Here is a 6,000-nt window from a genome sequence, read left to right on the forward strand (position 1 = left end):
AGTATATTTAGGTTTTGAAAATCCCATTTTATCTTTTATTTATGAAAACTTTATTCTGATCAATTTAAAAACTGTTTTAATATTTTCAATTTTCACATTTTTAATTGGAAATTCCTCATCAGAATATAATTTGTCTGAATCATTCAAAGTATATGCCACTTTGATTGGTTCATCATTCAAACTATTTTCTGTTTTTTTGGAATCTCTTTATTATGACTACTCTTGACCGATGAACTCGAACTGTTGACTGATGAACTCGAAGTTTCAGACTCAGACTTTGACTCTGACTCCTCATCCTTATCCAACACCTGATCTACCACTTTCTTAATCAACTCGGACTCATGATCCGTATCAGATGTTGTGAAAGTGACATCGATGTTATCTGGCAAGTCATCCGTTGTTTCTGACTTCAAATTTATATTGACTGCCTTTTTGACTTGTTCCGAGTTTGGATGTCTCGGTGAATACCCTTCCCAAACTGGAGGCGGACACCTTTTATAATTTGCACTTTGTTTCTTACCAGTATCCGTATCTTCCGACTTCTTATCTTGAAAGGCTTCAAAACCTGCTACTGTCGGATAGATTCTATCAATTAAGTAATCAGAACTTGAGTAACTCATTAGCAATCGTCTGATTCTTTCATTCTCAATCTTTTCAGTCTCTAATTCTTGGTTCAACTTTGCACACTCATCAATATAGTGATTGATGGCCTTCTGCTTAGACATCATCACTGCATTCATTATTGTCAAAGCATCTTCCCTTTTTGAGTTTGTCTTTTCCAACTGGTTGACTGTTCTGTTCAACACATCATAAGATTCTTTCAAGTACTTAACATCGAACAACAATTTTTCTTTCATCTTGTCTAGCTCACTAAACTTCTTATGTTTTTCTTCACAATGTTTGCATGGTTCTAAACATTTCAGACAAGGTTTTGTGACCTCTACAATCTTTTCAATCTCAACAATCTTCTCAACAACTTTAACTTCTTCACTCTGTTCATACTTCTCTTCCACCTGAATAACATTCTCACATTTTACTTCTTTCTTTTCTTTTGCTGCTCGTTTATCCTTTAGCTTCTCCAATTTATCTGCAAAATAAAATTTGAAACTTTCAGGAGATAAATGAGTTTTACCAATGTTTATTTGTTTAATTTCTTCATCATCATCACTGCTATCAATTGGTGATTGATCAAATACTGGTGTCTTTTCTGAACTATCTTCTGAAGAGACAGACTCTCCATCTTGACTTTTCTCATCATTTGCAAACACATCCATCCATTCTTTCATCAACTCTGGCTCTTGAATGATCTGTGCAACAAATGCTCTAAACTTTGAGTTACTTTCAGCCGAAATATATTTATCCCAGCTAAATCCCTCTGGGAATCTTTCATCTTCTTGATCTGGAGGCATAGTAATACAAGCTTTCTTCTTTCCATCTTCAATCGGAATAGTACGGGATGATGACGGTTGTTGAGCTACCTGATGATATATTGCTTTCCGATAATATTTATTGTTCCCGAAAGGATTCTGAGCTCCTCCTGCTTCTCAGTTGGTACATTCCCTCTTAAAATGTCCTTTTTTCCTGCACCGAAAACAAGTAACTTTAGACTTATCAAAACCTAAAGAAGAAACATTAGCATCACGTAAGTCATCTCTTCCGGTAATCTGCTTAAATTTCTCAGCTCTCCTCAACACGCTCGCTAAACACCACTTAATATCCATTAGCTCCATTTGCCCAGCATCAATCTGATCGTAATCCTCTTTTGTTAACATAGGATTTCCGATTCTTCCCACAACCAAACTCTCATATGATTCTAACACTGTAACTAGTAATGCCATATGACCTTTAGCAACTTCTTCAGAGAAATTCTAACTGTTCTGAAGATGCAACGCGATGTTGCATTGTAGCACATGACTATTACCATTGTTTGAGCTTTGAGACTGATAATTTGAAGTTGAAACATTAGGATTAACACTTGGATATGAAGAAAATCCACTATTGTTGATTGAACTTTGATTGAGTGATCCGGATGAGTTTTCTGTGCTGAAAACGGTCTGGATCTTTGGACTAGCTTCAACATTTTGAACATTACCTTTGAAATACATCTTGATATCTTGTTGACCACTTGAATTGTTCATTCGAGCGATCTTTTGTTGTTCAAGATCTTGTCCTTCAATCAATGAATTGAGCAATTGACAATCTATCATACTCTCCGGTATTCTTCAAAATCATAAGATATGTACCTCATTCATCTTGAGGCAAAGCATCGGCTAATTTTTCAACCCATTCCTCTCGATCTTTAATAATATCCAACCGAGTCATTGAACGCACTAAATGACAATATCTTTCAATAAGAGTCTTTGTAGTTTCACCCAGCAAACTTGAAAACAATTCAAATTCTTTCTTTAATAATGATTTTTTATTCTTGATCATCTCCGTACTTCCTTCAAATTTTGTGCAAAGTGCTTCCCAAATCGAACGTGCACTACCATCATGTTGAAGTAATACGAAAATGTCTTCTTTCACAGCTTGTTGAAGTAAACTGATCATCATTTTTTCTGCCTTGTACATGTCTCTCTCTTTATCCGAAAATTCAGAAATAATCTTTATAACTCCCACATCAGAACGAGGTCAAACGTACTTAGTTTCAATACACTCCCAAGACCTTAAATGGTTTGCTTGAACCCAATTCTCGAACCGTTCTTGCTAACTGTAATATTCTTCAACGCTCATCAGCTTTGGGGGTTTCTGCAACGTTCCCGTTTCATTTTCCATGTTTACGTTATGAGCAACTGAACTTGCAGTAGCTGTGGTAGTACCGAATGCGTTGTAGAATTCGTTTTCCATGTTTCGGTTTTAAAAATTCACAATGACAGAATTTCAAACGATCTGAAAAATTGGAACGGTCTTGGAGCTTTCAAACGAGTTGGATTTACACACGAGCTGGGATTAAACGATCTGGTACTTCAAACGTGTTGAGGTCTCACACCGTGCGAGCTAGTTCTTTAAAATCCTGGTTTAAATGACTTGGCTCAAACGAATTGGCTCAAACCAAACGACCTGGAACATAATCTCTCAAACGACCTAATTCATCTCATGCGACCTGATTCAATTACAAACGACCTGATGGGTCTCAATTCATACGATCTGAAATGTCTCAATTCAAACGGTCTGAAGGGACTCAACTCGCACGACCTGGATACTCAATTCATACGACCTGAGCAACCCGTGCAACCCGTGCAACCTGGGATTTGAACTCAAACGACCTGGTTCAGAATTTCACACGACCTGACAAGTGTTTCACGCGGTCTGGACAAGTATCAAGCGGTTTGGATGAATTTCGAACGACCTGGATAAAGTGTCGAACGATCTAATGAAAAACTCAAACGATCTGATGTGATTTCATGTGATTTGAATGTTTTTCGTCCAATAGTTCATCATTTTGTCAATTTTTATCAAGTTTTAGATTGAATTTGGTTCTGATTTGTTCACAGATTGCTCAAAACAGCGTTTTACATGTTATATGTCAAAATCAGGTCATTTTAGCCATGGAATCTCGGTAAATTTGATGAAAAAGTGTATAAGAATGAGTAGAAATGAGAAGAAATCAGTTTTTATCCGTGAAAACAAGCTGAAATGGTAAGAACTCTTCCTCTTGAGCTCTGATACCACTTGTAGGATCGGGATTCGATCAAACAAGTCGTTCAGAAGAGATCTCGATCAATACGAAAGGCGGAATCAGACGTATTGATGTTATAGTAGCTTGATTTGCACTTAGAATCACTTTAACTATCGATTGTATTGATTTGATAGTGTTTACAGATCGTTCGACACTTCGGCAGCACTTCGTCTCCGGAATCACAAAGTTACAAATGAAGACCTAGACTCACCTATTTATAGGAATGCCAGACCCCACGAACCAGACTAGTCCAGACCCCACGAGCTGGCCAGGTCGCACAAACTGGCCAGAAAGCACGAATTGCCAGAAAGCACGAACTGCCAGAAAGCATAAACTGCCAGAAAGCACGAACTTGGTCAGCTACTTCGTGAGGGGTGGCTGGTTCAGGTCTGTTTCCCGTTTCTTTCGTACAACGCATCCTGGTCTATCTATTCTAGTTTACAAGACTCGATACAAGACAAAGTCAACAGACATATGCACTAACATATAGCTCAAACGAAGAAGGTTGACAAAACGCCTTATGAGATATGGCATGGAAAGAAACCTAAAGTATTTTATCTTAAGGTCTGGGGATGTAATGCTTATGTCACTCTAGAATCTTCGGATAAACTAGATCCTAGAGGCGAGAAGGTGGTTTTCGTTGGATACGCTAAAAAGATCGGTTACCTTTTCTACCATCCCACTGAAAATAAGATTTTCACTAAACGCAGAGGCACTTTCTTGGAGGAAGAGCTTCTGGCATGAGGGAATGGAGAAAACCATGTGGATCCTGAAGAAATTCGAGAATCACAAGTGACTGAACCGGTTGTTCAGACAGAACCAGAAGTAACTGATCCACTTGTTGAAGTTGAGCCTGAGAGGACTTAAGAAACAACAGAAACACCAAGTGTTCGAAGAAGTATTAGGGATCGTCATGCACCTGAAAGGTATGACGATATCTTCATGATTGATGAAGCTGAACATGCTACTTACAAAGCTGCAATCTTGGATCCAGAATCCAAGAAATGGCAAGAAGCCATGAATGCAAAGATGCAATCTATGTATGATAACCAAGTCTGGGATTTGGTTGATCTTCCTACCGAATGTCAAACTGTAGGAAACAAATGGATCTTCAAGAAGAAGACCGACATGGATGGAAATGTGCAAACCTACAAAGCAAGGCTTGTAGAGAAAGGGTTCACTCAGACTCAAGGAATTGATTATGAGGAAACTTTCTCGCCAGTAGCCATGCTTAAGTCTATTAGAATTCTACTTGCCATTTCTGCATATTATGACTATGAGATATGGCAAATGGACGTCAAGACAACGTCTCTTAATCGAAACTTACTTGAAGATGTCTATATGGTTCGACCTGAAGATTTTGTCGGTCCAAAGAATCCTAATAAGGTTTGCAAGCTAAATAAATCCATCTACGGATTAAAGCAAGCATCTCGCAGCTGGAATCTTCGTTTTGATCAGAAAATCAAAGAGTTTGATTTTATTAAAAACAAAGATGAACCGTGTGTTTACAAGAAATCTAGTGGGAGCTATATCACTTTTCTCATTCTGTATGTAGATGAGATACTAATCATTGGAAACAATATCCCTATGCTAAAAGATGTTAAGGCTTGGTTAGGTAAATGTTTCGCAATGAAAGATCTTGGTGAAGCCACTTATATTCTAGGAATAAAGATTTATAGAGATATATCAAAGAGGTTATTAGGTTTGAGTCAAAGTACATATATTGATAAGGTCATACGACGCTTCTCAATGCAAGACTCAAAAAGGGGCTCTTGCCCATGACACATGAAACCATTCTTAATAGTGAGCAGTGTGCAAAGACTGAGGATGAAAAGAAGAAAATGGAAAGAGTTTCATATGCTTCTGCTATTGGTTCTATCATGTAATCCATGTTATGTACTAGACCTGATGTCTTGTATGCTCTTAGCATGATGAGTAGATATCAACAGAATATAGGAGAGAGTTACTGGGCTGCAGTGAAGAACATTCTTAAGTACTTAAGAAGGACTGAGGACATGTTCTTAATATATGGAGGATTGGATGATGTGCTGTCAGTTAAGTGTTATACTGATGCAAGCTTTCAGACTGATCGTGACGATTCAAGGTCACAGACGGGATATGTTTTCATTCTAAATGGTGGAGCTGTTACTTGGAAGAGCTCGAAGCAAAGTGTGGTTGCTCAATCCACCTGTGAATCAGAATACAATGCTGCATCGGACGCTGCTAAGGAGGCTGCTTGGATGAAGAAGTTCATTATTGATCTCGACGTTGTGCCTAGCATAAAGAAACCGATCGAGATGATGTGTGACAAAACTGGTGCC

This window comes from Helianthus annuus, chromosome 7, assembly GCF_002127325.2.
Source record: "Helianthus annuus cultivar XRQ/B chromosome 7, HanXRQr2.0-SUNRISE, whole genome shotgun sequence".
NCBI lineage: Eukaryota > Viridiplantae > Streptophyta > Magnoliopsida > Asterales > Asteraceae > Helianthus > Helianthus annuus.